Genomic DNA, 14668 nt, shown 5'->3' on the forward strand with positions numbered 1-14668 from the left:
TGCTTCACTCTTAACCAGAGACTATGCTACTGACCTAAAGGGCAAGCCCTACAACAGCCAGCTTCTAGAGGATTCTGGGACGATTTGGGGTATAGTTCTGATAAGATTTTCCCAATCCATAATATACTGCCACCCTACAAAGTGAGGTCCCCAAACCTGACTGTGAACTAAACAGATTCAGAGCTTCACGGGACCCACTGTGAGGCACAGAAATGCCTGGCGGTGGTGTCAGCGTGTGCCAGTCCACATGGGTGATGGCTTTCAGCTCAACAGATTTGGGATGGTTTCTTAGATGCAAGGAGGCAGCCACAAGCACACTTGGTTTCTTAGCATCTATTCTAACTAAGCCTGGCAGGCATAGTGACGGACCGTTCCATACAGATTTTGAAACTCTGCTGTGCTGGAACTTCTCATGAGGATTCTCTAGAGTGAACTTTCAGTAGTGTGCCCAGGCCAAAGGCAAGCGCAATACTCCCATCAGACTTGACTTCAATACCTATCGATTTGGGTGGATTCCTCTTCTCGAGGTCCCCCAAATATCCTGAGTTTCCTCTACCTGCCAACAGGTAACATTCCCTACTCATCTGGCAAGGCTCCTGAGCACTGTGTCATCAAGGTGTGAAGCCGCTATTGCCAAGGGGTTCCACAAAGTCACCCTTAGTTCCTGAAAATTTTCTGTTCATTATCTGAGTCTATACACATTACTGTCAAATTGGACATTTCACTCAATCCCTTGGTAAAATAACCAATGTTTCCAGCCATGTCCTGTTAACAAGAAAAAGGTGCTTGTGCTGAACTTACACCAATAATCCTAAGTTCCTTGGAAGAAAGAATTCTCCCTGAGAATTTCTGAATGATGGAGGGTTCAGGAAGGGAGAGAAGTTAAATTTTCCCATTTGTTCACACAGAAGTATTTCATCACATTTCTGTAGATCATGGATATTTTCAGATACAGTTTCCCTAAATCTGGAAGAAGAAATATTAAAGAACCAGCAACATCTCAAACAAGAGTCACAAAGGTAGGCTCATGTTCCTCAACTCACTCAGTCCCCCTTTACTAATGTTTGCTTGGCTTGAATGCAGCTTTTCCATGAGTTCTGCAAATCCGTACCCAGTTGAGTTTGAGAATTTTCACGATCGGACACTCAGACCCCACAAGACACATCACCATGTATAGTCACATTTAATGGCAAAGTAGGGATAAAAGGCCTGTGGACACACACTTAATGAGATATATTTTCACCTAACATAGAAGGCAAGACATCAACATGGAAGCAGAGAGGCCACAAGACCTGCATCCTGGTCACCAGGACATGGCGTGTCCATGAGTTTCTGTATCTCCAAGCCAAATACACTCATGTCTTCTGAGCTAAGGTTTCTGCTTCTAAAATTTTCTCCCAAGGAGAAAACCAGAGGGGTTGTAAAGGATTTGCAACAGCGTTTACAAAGGCTTCCTGGATAACGGCAAATCCCTGAAGCTCACTGCCTTGCCCAAGGCCCATAGACCTGTTCAGTGCCCCCTTTGCATCCACTATAGTCAGGCAGGTCTAGCCCTTTCTCCCCCAGTTGCACAGCACACCCTCTCCTGGTGTCCACCAGGTCGCTCAGCCTCTGTGTTCCATGTCCTCAATGGATCTCTTTGGAAGAAGGTAACCCGCATAGTGGTGGAAAGAGCAAATATACTCCTTCCCACACTTTCTTCCTCCTTGCACCCAACCAAAGTTTCTGCAGGGACATGTAGATGGGGTTCTTCTTTTGTGGCGCCTCCAAGAATCCCCTTGCACATAATCTGAGCCTTAGCACTTGGCAGGCTATTTTGGTCTCTACCCCCACCGCCCACCTCAGCCACGGGGCAGCATTCCACCTGCCAGCCTCCTCAGAAAGAACTCCCGCACCCTAGCTAGCTGCTCTCTGTCCAACGCCCAGGTGCTGACCTAAGGCATGTGAAAGTAGACTGGATGAGGAGACATGCCCATTGCACCCAGGTGCCTGAGTTCATGCCACATCACACCGTCTACTTCAGGGTTGTGGTGATGGCAGACTTGCCACTGTGTGCTTTTTGCCCTGAGACATGCCAACCCTCCAATGCAGCACAGAGCACAGAGCCGGGCTTCAGCCCCCCAGTGACCTGGCTGGCTTCCGTGGCTGCATGAGCCTGCCTGCCTCCCTCCCTCCCTGGCCCAGTCCCTTCCTGTGAGCATCTGCCTGGGCCCTGGGACTCTGGCTCTCCTCGAGTGGCCCGAGCCCTGGGTGCAGGCTGTCAACAGGCAGTTGAGGAACCACAGACTCCGGCTGGCAGGCCCTGTGTTCTCCCTCAACCCAACCACCATGGTAACCAACGTGGGCCCAGGTGCCAGATCAGATGATCAGACTGCAGCCCCCTGCCTTCCTGCTCAAAAACAGGGGTCTCCTCGGAAGCAAGACACGTCAGCCCCAAATACCTGCTCCCTAACCACCTCCACACCACCCGAATAACCCCTAGGGACAGATGTATAGAGAAGCCAACATAATCTACACTCCAGGCACTACATTTCACTCAGCCTCTCATGGTACGCAGGTGGGTCAGAGCAGGATTCAGCATAACAGCACAAATAACGCTTGAGTAGTGAACAAATGTGTTTCTCCCAGAGTGGCAACATTTCCACATACCCTGCAGCAGGCCCGGTTGTCAGCCTACTTGTGCTCCAGTAAGAGCCCTGCTTTGACATTGATGAGCAAGCCACAGACCAAGAGTACCTCTGCAGGTAAATGGGCCCAAATGTAACCTGGATCCTTTCATTTTGTTGTTTTGATTTTGCTCCAAAGTCCATGGAGATAGCTCTGGGGCATGGATGGGGCTCTCCGTTCAAGAGCACAGGCAGTAAATGAGCCATATGTTCCCCTCAACACCACTCCTGGGATAGGCCAAGTCAAGCTACTACCTGTGTGCTACCCTGTGGCCTCAGCAGGGCCAAAGCACAGCCTGCTCCCTGGATGTGGAGAGAACAGGGATGCAGTCCCTGAGCCACACATTCTGAAGCCAGAACTCTAACTGAACTATGCATGTGGGCTGGTGGTAGCACAGAAACTGGCAGGCACCATGCTGCCCTGAAAGCCACGCAGGCTCCTGGCAGCCTCAGAGTGGGGGTCCAGTGCCAGCTCTGCATTCCAGATTGCCCCTGATGTGTCCTAACTCAGACCTAAGCTGGAACCCTTACGGTCCCTCCAAGGTCAGGTGGCATAAAAAGGGGCTATAGTAGTTGGGGTGGCTCTGGGAAGGGAACCCCCTGAGGCAGATCCCGGGATGAGGCTGGATGGCATATCAGGGGCTCACTGAGATGGGAACCCATAGCAGATTGCTGTGGGAACAGGGAGCCCAGTGTCTGTGGGGGGTGTCCACATCACTGCCTCAACAGCTGTGTCCCTGGCAAATGACTGAATCTGTCTGTGCCCCATGTCTTCTGTAGAACTGGGTCTCAGAGCACTTTCTCCCCCAGAAATTGGCTGAGGATAAACCAAGACAATGAATAAGCACCTTACCAGGGCTTGGAACAGAAGTGCCATCCATGAAGACACATCTTCCTAGGATTGCTTGGTAGGAAACCTGTTTTGGAACCCCTGGCTCAGCTGATCATGTGGTCTTCAACATCAGAGAAAAAGTACCTGGCTTCAGGGAGCCTCCCTCCAACATGGTGACTCAGAACCACCCTGATCCAGTTACACAACCTCCTCTCCAGGGACATTCCTGCCTATCTGGTAAATATCGGGCTATGTAGACGCACTACCCTGCAAGCCCTGCCCCAGGAAGCCTTGGGCCCAGCTGTCTTCCCACATCACCAGGACAATGGACCTGGGCCTCTGACCTTACCTCGCTTCTCAGTGGTGATGATGGTGGCCTGTCGGGGCTCCCCCAGCCCTGCCTCATCTTGATCATCAGCCTGAAGATGTACGCTGACTCTGGGGCCAGCTCGGTGGCCATGAATCACCTCACCATAGCTCCCATCTCCAATTGTGGTGAACGTGCTGGAGTTGCTGTTGGCCAGGCAGTAGGCAGTCTGATACCCTATGGGTGGGACAGGAGGGCCACGCATCAGTCTCATCACCCCGCTCGGACCCCAACTTTCTGCCACCACCACTCTGCCGTGTTTCCACCATGTCCTTCCTCCTCTGCCAGCATCTGAGAGGAATGGCACAGACGCAGTGGCAGATGGAGCCTCTGAGTGCTGGGCCCCCATGACTTTCGTTCCCCTTCATCCTTCCCACCACCAAGATATGGAAACAGTTTCATCTCTAGTGATTCAATACTTATATAAAACACCAGTACTCATCATATCAGCCATTTAAAACCTCCCAAAAAAAACAAGTTCCAGAACCAGATGCCTTTCATGGTAAATTCTACCATTCAGGGAAGGATTCATACCAGTCCTTTGCCCGCTTTTCCAAAAAACAGAAGAGAAAGCTTCTAAACCCACTTGCTAAGGCCAACATCACCCTGATACAAAAATAAACGAGGACACCCCAAGAAAAGAATCTTAAAGTCCAATATCCCTGATAACTATAGATGCAAAAATGTTCAACAAAATACTAAAAACCCAAGTTCACCAATATGCTGAGATGATCATATACTATGATCAAGTGGGATCTTGTAGGAATGCAACGATGGTTTACAGGAGCACATCGATCAAAGTGATATAGCACATTAACAAAATAAAGAATTAAAATGATGTGATCATCTTGAGAAGCAGGGAAGCATTTGACAAACTTTAATATCTGTTTTCAATCAAAATTCTTAACAGAGCACATAGACCAGGAACATACCTCAACACCAAAAGGGCCATATATGGGCCACCTGGGTGGCTCAGTGGGTTAAAGCCTCTACCTTAAGCTCAGGTCATTATCCCAGGGTCCTGGGATCAAGCCCCGCATCGGGCTCTCTGCTCAGCAGGGAACCAGCTTCACCCCTCTCTGCCTCTCTGCCTACTTGTGATATCTCTCTCTCTCAAATAAATAAATAAAATCTTTAAAAAAAAAAAGGCCATATGTGACAACCACACAGATTACGTCACATCCCATACTGAAAAGTTTTAGCTGTTTCTATTTCCTCTAAGATTGCCGAAGTTAGGAACACTGTCACTTTTTCCTTGCCACTTTTACTGAACATAATATTAAAAATCCAAGGCAGAACAATTATGCAAGAAGATAATCAGAAGGCATCAAAACTGGAAAGAAAGAAGTAAAATGGTCACTATTTGCAGATGATACAGAATATAAGGAAAACCTCAAAGAAGCCAGTGAAAACTTGTTCAACCTATGACTAAATTCAGTAAAGGGACAGGATACAATATCACTACCCCCAAACCTACTGCATTTCTATACATTAATAACGAATCATCAGAAAATAAATTAGGAAGATCATCCCACCTTAAGTTGCATCAAAAAGAATAAAATACCCAGGAATAAACTTCACCAAGAGGTAAAATCTTGTATAATGAAAACTACAAGACAGTAAGGAAAGAAACTGAAGGCAACACACATAAACCGAAAGTTATCACAAATTCATGGGTGAGAAGAAATAATAGTGGTAAAATGTCCATACTTCCCTAAACCATCTACATTGTAATTCCTATCAAAATTCTAAGGACATTTTTCACAGAAAGAGAACAAAAGGATCTAAAAATTTGTATGATGCCACAAAAGACTCTGAAGTAATCTAGAGAAAGAAGAACCATACTAAAGGCATTGCAGTTGCTCATTTCAGACTAATGACAAAGCTTGAGAATCAAAACAATCTAGCATTGTCATAAAAACAAACACACACATCACCAGAAGACAGGAGAGAGCCCAGAAATAAACACACACATCTATAGTCCATTTAAAGGTCCGGACCTTTATGACACACATAAAGGTCCGGGACCCTTATGACAAAGGAGCCAAGAATAAACAAGAGGGAAGAAACAGTCTCTGTCATCAATGGTGCTGGGAACACTGGAGAGCCACATGCAAAAGAACAAAACTGCACCATTCTCTTACACCATATACAAAATTTAACTCAAAATGGGTCAAATACTTGAATATAAGTCCTGGAACTATAAAACTTGTAGCAGAAAACACAGGGTTTGGTAAGGTCCTTGACATAGGTCTTGGTAGTGGTGCTTTTAAGCTGATACCAAAGGAAAAACAAAGAAGCAAAGTGTGGGCCTACATCAAACTATAAAATGTCCAAACAACAAAGGAAACCATCAAGAAAATAAAAAGCTAACCTAAGGTAAAACATTTATAAATTATATATCCAGTAAGGGGTTAATATATAAAATATAAAGAACCCATGCAACTCAACAGCAAAACAAAACAAAACACACAAAAGCACCAAAACTCCACAAGTAATCTAATGTAACACCAGCAGATCCAAATAGACATTTTCCTGAAGAAGAAATACAGATGGTCTACACAAACACAAAAAGATGCTCAACATCATTAATCATCAGGGAAATGCAAATCAAACCAGAATGAGGCACCACTTCACACCTGTCAGAAGGGCCATTATCAAAAACACAAGAAATTGGGGCACCTGGGTGGCTCAGTGGGTTAAAGCCTCTGCCTTCAGCTTGGGTCATTGATCTCAGGGTCCTGGGATCGAGCCCCACATCGGGCTCTCTGCTCACCAGGGAGCCTGCTTCCTCCTCTCCGTCTGCCTGCCTCTGTCTACTTGCGATCTCTGTCAAATAAAGAAATCTTAAAAAAAAAAAAAGATTAAAAAAAAAACCACAAGAAATAGCAAGTTTTGGTGAAGATGTGGAATAGAGGAAAACTCTAGTGCACCATTACTAGGAGTATAAAAGGGTGTGGCCACTACGGAAAACAGTACAGAAGTTCCTCCAAAAAATGAGAAACAGAACTACCAAAGGAGCCAGCAATACCCTTTCTGAGTATTTATCTGAAGGAAATAAAATACTAACTCACAAAGGTGTATTCACCCCTGTGTACACTGCAGGATTATTTACAACAGTGAAAATAAAGAAACAACCTAAATGCCATCAGTGGATGAATGAATAAGGAAACTGTGGTCAATAAACACAGTGGAATTCTACTCAGCCATAATAAAGGATGAAATCTTTTGATTTACAACATGGTGGCCCTTCAAGGCATTATGCTAAGTAAAACAAGCCAGACAGAAAGACAAATACTAGTAATCACATGTAGAACCTTAAACAAAACAAAAACAAAAATATGAGCTCACAGACAGGACAGATAGGGGGTGGCAGAAGTTTGGGGACGGAGGTGGGAGAAATGGGTGAAGGGGTCAAAACGGAAAAAGAAAACAAACCCAAATATAGCATCTTTTTTTTTTCAATTAAGTAATCTGTACCCCCAATATGGCTTAAACTCATAACCCGGACATCAAGAGTCAGACACTCCACTGACCCAGGCAGCCAGGGTCCTGGAATTGTAGCACCTTCTGATATTCAATGTATGGAGAAAGGGGAAACTAATTTAATCTATGGTATTTTGAGGGCTAGGTATGTTTTGGTAAATGTAAGAAGTAAAGAACACATTCTTCAGGGTCACACACTCAGGACTATATCTAGTTCTAACATTTATCATGACACTGAGCAAGTACCTTACCTTTTTAATTTAATTATTTATTTGAGAGTCGGGGGGGGCATAAGCAGGGGGGACATAAGCAGGGGGAGGGACAGAGGGAGAGGGAGAAGACGACTCCCCACTGAGCAGGGAGCCTGACCTGGGGTTCGATCCCAGGAACCTGGGATTATGTCCTGAGCCAAAGGCAGAAGCTTCAATGACTGAACCACCCAGTGCCCCTACTTAACCTCTTTTCTGCCTGTTTGCCCACCTCTGAGGATATTATGAATATTTGCTTTTAGCATAGCTTCTATTTAAATTTAAAAATAGTTTTTAGAATTGAGTGAAATAGAGATCACTTAGAATAGTACCTATGAGAGTAAGCCCTCAAAAAATGTTATAAAAAATCTTATTCTGGGGGTACCGTAAGCCCTCAAAAAATGTTGTAAAAAATCTTATTCTGGGGGTACCTGGGTGGCACAGTCAGTTAGGCAGCTGACTCTTGATTTTGGCTCAAATCAAGAACCCAAGCTCCTGGGAGAGAGCCCTGCACCAGGCTCCACACTCAGCGGGGATGCTGCTGGAGGATACCCTCTCTCCCTCTGACCCTCCCTTCTCTAGCATATGCTTGTGCACTCTCTTTCTGTCTCTACAATAAATAAATATGTCCTTAAAAATCTTATCCTGAACATTTGGTGGTTGCACAATCACTTTCATAATTGGGCAGTATCTCCTACTAGTTTATAAAGCACTTTTATACACATTCTCGTATTGGAGTCAGGATATGGTCATGGGAGAAGAATTTATTGTGTTTATTTACAGAGGAAAAAAAAAGAAAACCAGACTTAGAGCAGGGCTGTGCTTTGTTCATGGCTGCAGAACTAACAGATGATCTTCTTGTTTTCAGTCCAATGGAGTAGAACAAGAAAAAATCCAAACACTGTAACAAGAGCCAATGAAGAGCATTACAACTGATAATGGAATTAATGCAGTAAAACGATGCAACATAAATATTTACCCACCCAGCATGGAGCAACTAAATATGTAGAGCATATATGAACAAACCTAAGAGAAGCAATCAGCACCAATACCATAGGGAACTTTAATACCTCACACTTCTCTCAATGATCCCCCATCCAGACAGAATATCACAAAGGAAACATAAGCCTCAGACAACCCCTTACTTGGATGGACTTGACAGATACACACAGAACCCTCCACCCAAAAGCAGCAAATGGAATATACTCCTCTCAAGTGCCCCTAGAACGTTCTCCACCTTAGGTCATATGTAAGGCCACAAGACAAGTCAATAAATTCCAGAAGCCTAGAATTTTCCCAAATGAGGACTGAAATCAAATCAACCATCTTTTCCAACCACAGTGGTATAGAACTAGAAATCAATTCCAAGAAGAAAACTGGAAATTCATAAACACAAAGACTAAACAACATGCTACTGAACAACCAATTGGGTTCATGGGCAAACCAAAATAGGAACACAGAAATACTTTGAGGTAAATGAAAAAATAATACAATGAAACAAAATTCACAGAATGCAGTAAAACAGGTTCTAAAATGGGGCACCCGATTAGTCTAGTCGATTAGTCGGTGGAGCTCTGTGACTCCTGATCTTGTGGTTTTGAGTTTCAACCCCACACTGGGCATAGAGCTCACTTTATTTTTTTAAAGATGTCATTTATTGATTTGACACAGAGCGGGAGAGAGAGACAGACAAACTGAGCAAAGTGGAAGGAGCAGCAGGCAGTAGAAGAGGGAGAAAGGGGCTCCCCGTGCTGACCAGGGACCTCATGCAGGGCTCAATTCCAGGACCCTAAATTCATAACTTGAGCAAAGCCCAACACCTAACAGACCAAGCCACACCGGCAGCCCTTAGAGCCAACTTAAAAAAAAAAAAAAAAAAAAAAAAAAAGTTGTTCTAAGAAGGAAGTTTATAGTGATACAGGCCTAACTCAAGAAACAAGAAACATCTCCAATAAGCAATCTAACTTGATACCTCAAGGAAACAGAAAAGAACAAATAAAGTCCAAAGTTAGTAGAAGGTACACATCAGAACTTAAATAAAGTTCATCATCACTAGCCATCAGGGAGATTCAAATTAAAACCACATTGAGATTTCACCTTACACCAGTTAGAATGGCCAAAATTAACAAGACAGGAAACATGTGTTGGAGAGGATGTGGAGAAAGGGGAACCCTCTTCCACTGTTGGTGGGAATGCAAGTTGGTGCAGCCTCTTTGGAGAACAGTGTGGCGATTCCTCAAGAAACTAAAAATAGAACTTCCCTATGACCCTGCCATTGCACTCCTGGGTATTTGCCCCAAAGATACAGATGTCATGAAAAGAAGGGCCATCTGTACCCCAATGTTTATAGCAGCAATGGCCACTGTCGCCAAACTGTGTAAGGAACCAAGATGCCCTTCAACGGATGAATGGATGAAGTAGATGTGGTCCATATACACTATGGAGTATGATGCCTCCATCAGAAAGGATGAATACCCAACTTTTATAGCAACATGGACGGAACTGGAAGAGATTATGCTGAGTGAAATAAGTCAAGCAGAGAGAGTCAATTATCATATGGTTTCACTTATTTGTGGAGCATAACAAAAAGCATGGAGGACATGGGGAGTTAGAGAGAAGGGGGTTGGGGTAAATTGGAAGGGGAGGTGAATCATGAGAGACTATGGACTCTGCAAAACAATCTGAGGGGTTTGAAGTGGCGGGGGGGATGGGAGGTCGGGGTACCAGGTGTTCGGTATTATAGAGGGCACGGATTGCATGGAGCACTGGGTGTGGTGAAAAAATAATAATACTGTTATGCTGAAAATAAATAAATGGAAAAAAAAACAACAAGAACAATATCAGATCAACAAAGAGCTGGTTCTTTGAAAAGAACAAAGCTGACAGAGTCTCAGCCACTCAAGCTAAAAAAAAAAAAAAAAAAAAGAGGACTCATCATCAGAAATGAAAGAGATGTTCCCTGAAACCATTGATATGCAAAGACTCATAAGAATGTACTATGAACAATTACACCCCAACAAGATGAAGCTGGATAATCCAAAAGAAAAGGATACATTTCCAGAAACATACAACCTGCCAAGATCGAATCCTAAAGAAACAGACATCTGAACAGACCAATGAGCAGTAGAGAGATTAAATAAGAAATCAATTGCAGGATCATAGAGAGGAGAAGGGAGTTGGGGTAAATTGGAAGGGGAGGTGAATCATGAGAGACTATGGACTCTGAAAAACAATCTGAGGGGTTTGAAGTGGTGGAGGGGTGGGAGGTTGGGGTACCAGGTGGTGGGTATTATAGAGGGCACGGATAGCATGGAGCACTGGGTGTGGTGAAAAAATAATAAATACTGTTATGCTGAAAATAAACAAATTAATTTTAAAAATGAATAAGAAATCAAACTTCCAATAAGCAAAAGTCCAGGACCCCATGGTTTCACTGGTGAATTCTACAAATCATCCACAGACAAAAATAAGTACCAATCCTTCTCCAACTCTGCCAGAAAAACAAGAGGAAGGAATGCTCCCCACCTCATTTTAGGAGGCTAGCATGGCCCGTATCGAAACCTCCCAAGGCGCCCCAAGAAAATTACAGACTACTATCTGTGATGAACGTAAACATAAAAATCCTCACCCAAATATCTGCAAACCTAATTCTACAATACAGGAAGAAGTATGATCCAGTAAGATTTATTTCAGGGATGCAAGGGCGGTTCAACATCCACAAATCAAACTAATGTGCCGCATTCACAAAACGAAGGATCAACATCATAGGACCATCTCAACAGATGCAGAAAAAGCATTTGATAGCGCTGCTACCAAATCACTGCCCCCTGACCTGTGCTTCTGCCACCTGGCTGGTCCCCACACCCTGTACCACTGCCACCCCACTGTGCCATCCCCCACTGCCACCCTGCTGCACCCTACACACCCACCGCTGTCCCTTCCACCCCCCATTCCTGACAGGCCGCTGCCACCAGCGCTGCTACCCTCCACCCTGCTACTCCACAGCAGTGCCCCTTTGTTCCACAACAGCTAACCCTCACCATAGCTGCCCTGCTGCCCGGTCTGTTGCAACTGATGCCCTGTTGCAACTGATGCCCTGCTGTGCCACCCCCAGTGCCCTTACTGCTCCCCTGTGCACCCCCCAGGACTCTGCCCTCCTGCTGCGCCACCCTCCAGTGCTTCTACTGCCCTGGTGCCTGTGTTTCCAACAGCACCACCACTGCTACCGTGGTCACTCTGCTCCTGCCCATCTCCACTGCCCCACCCAGCCCCCAAGCCATGCTGCGCCATTGCCATGTAGCTGCTGCGCCACTGGTCCCTCCCAACCACATCCAGACCAGTCCCTCCCCATTTCGCCTCCCTGCTTTGCCTCCCCACCTGCTGCCATCTCAAATCACTGCCTTCCTCAAATCACTGCTGCTCACTGCCCACCCCCCACCATTTCTTCACTGCATACTGTCCCCTTGCTGCCACGGCTGTGCAGAGCCCCTGCCCTGCCCACACAGCTATTAACCTGATGCTCTTGCCCTGCTGGTCCCACCAAACACCCCCGAACTTCTCCCGCCTGTCGGCCCCCCACCCTTGCTCCAGTGCCTCCAGATTCCCTCCCCGTTGACCTGCTGCTGCCGCCCCACGCATCCCAGCCTTCTCCCAATGCTGCTACTGCCTGGGTGCCCACCTTGTGACCCTGCCCTCCGCAGCACACCCCTCATACTGTCCACCTTACCACCACTGCTGCAGCTAAGCTGCTGCCCTGTGCCCGAGGCCACTGCTGACCTTCACTGTCCAGCCCCATTGACATGCACTGAGGCCCTACCCTGCCCTTCGTGCCCTACCTGTGCAGTTGCTGTGCCGCTGCCTCCCAGCTGGTTCTGTCCCCCCTTCTCCGCATGCCACCACCAACCACCTGCCACCCCACACGCACCCGTGCAGCCATGCTGTCCCACCCCGCCCACCACCATGCTCAGTACTGTCCTGATGCCCCACCACATTGCTGATACCACCCCCATCTGCTCTCCCCACACCCCCACTACCAGTCCCCTGCCCCTCGCCGTCACTGCCCCCTTACCGCTACCCTGCTTCTGATCTGCTGCCACCCTGGGTCCCACTCTTACCCTATGTCCTGCTGCTTCCCTGTGTTCTGCAGCTGCTGGTCTTCATAGCCCAGCCTTATGCAGCCCTGCCTGTTGACTTGCATGACTGCCCCACCTGCCACGCTGCCCCTCTGCTGTTCCTGCCCACCCCTCCCTGCAGCTACCACCTAGACGCTACTCCTGTCCCCTACACCAGAGCCTTCCCGATTCCCTACCCCTGTTGCTGCGCTGCTGCCGCCCCATGAGTCCTACTCCACCTTCCCCGCACTGGTACCACCAGGCTGCCCCCACAACGTGAGCCGCCCCCACCACACTGTACCACCATCCACAGCGCCCGACTTACAACCACCATTGCCTCTCCACTGCTACCCTGGGTCCACACTGCTGCTGCCAACAGTGGTCCCGCCCTGTAGACATGCACCAAGACCAGCAAAGCCAGGCCCTTGCTTCGCTGCCTGACCCACCACACCATGACATTGACACCCGCTCATATCCGGCTAGTCCTGTCCACCTCCAAGGACACTACGGCCTAGCTACTCCCCTCCCCCCACTCCGATGCCTCCTGGCTGCCAAGCATGTGGCTGCCCAGCACGTCCACCAACCCCCCCGCGGCTACCAGCTTGCTGCCCCCTAAAAATGCACCCCTGCCACCCAGCTGTGCCCCCCCCCACAGGCCCCCTCACTGCCGGGCAGCCTCTGTCCTGTGCCCCAGCCTCTGCTGCGCTTCGCTTCCCCACCTCGTTGGCATGCACTATGAGCAGGCCCAGCAAACCAGCCAAGCTGTCTCTGTGCTGCTGCCTCAGGGCTGGTCCCACCCTCCCTATACTGCCCTGCCACCTCTAATCTCCCCACCCCCTCCAGGTGCCACACTGCTGACCCCCTCAGATGGCACACAGCTCCCGACCCACGGCCGCTACCCCTCCCTGCCCCACTACTGACTGGTTGCCCCCTCCCCCGACTCTGGTGACCCCAGCACTCTCCCCCACTGGTCCCGCCCCCATACCTGAGCGTTTTCACCTCTCTGACACCTCCTGGCACCCTTGCAGCCCTGCTACCCTGCCCACCACGCCAAAACACTGGACTCCCGATGATGCCAGGCTGGTCCCTCCCCTCCACCCACCATCACCGCCTAGCTGCTTCCCTCTCCCCTGGCTCTGTTGTCTCCCCACTGCCAGCCACATTACTGTGCTACTAGCACCCTATCCACCACCTCCCCGTGCTTCCACCACATTGCAACCGCGCACATACACCCCTGTCCCCCTTACCTCAGCTGCTGCCGCTCCACTGCGGCCCTGTGCCCCAGGCCTCTGCTGCACTTCGCCTCCCCGCCCCCTTGACGCGCACGATGGGCCCGCCCACCACCCCCTCCTAACTGTTGCTGCCCCGCTGCCTGGGGCTGCTCGCACCCTCCCACCCCCTCACCCCCTCACCCCCTCTGCTGCCGCCTAGATTCCGACCATCCCCCACAGGTGCCACGCAGCTCCCACCCCTCCCTGTGCCTCTACTGTATGTTCCCTTCCCCGCCTCTGGTGAGCCCTGCTCCCTCCTCCGTGATCCCGGCCCCGAACCTCAGTATTGCCTCCCAGTTGCAAATCCCCAGACCCATGCAGCCCGGCCCACCACACCCTGACATTGACGCTGCGCTAACGCCCGGCTTGTCCCGCCCCCAACCCCCACTACTGCCTGACGGCTTCCCCTCCCCCCTGCTCCGTTGCCTCCCCGCTGTCAGGCAAGTTACCGCTACTACCGCCCTGAATATCCGCCCCCCTCCCCGCGCCTCCTCCACATTGCTACAGCCACATGCATCCTGCCACCCTGCTGTGTCCCTCACCCTGCCCCCCTTACCTCAGCTGCCGCCCATCCGCTGCGGCCCTGTGCCTCAGGCCTCTGCGGCGTTTCGCTGCCCTGCCCCCTTGGCGCGCAGGATGGTCCCGCCCACCACGCCGGCCCCCTGCCGTTGCTGCACTGCTGCCTGG

General features: G+C 48.8%; 1 long non-coding RNA gene across 1 annotated transcript; it reads right to left on the bottom strand.

Moving 5' to 3' along the window:
* Positions 1 to 824: 824 nt before the first annotated feature.
* On the bottom strand, positions 825 to 14634 carry LOC309859934. The gene is made up of 3 exons (XR_014309042.1): positions 14538 to 14634; positions 3848 to 4042; positions 825 to 966 (listed from the first exon to the last, which is right to left on the bottom strand). It is a non-coding gene; the product is annotated as an uncharacterized lncRNA (long non-coding RNA).
* Between the last annotated feature and the right edge of the window lie 34 nt (positions 14635 to 14668).

This window comes from Mustela nivalis (assembly GCF_964662115.1).
Source record: "Mustela nivalis genome assembly, chromosome: 2".
In the NCBI taxonomy this organism is placed as follows: Eukaryota; Metazoa; Chordata; class Mammalia; order Carnivora; family Mustelidae; genus Mustela; species Mustela nivalis.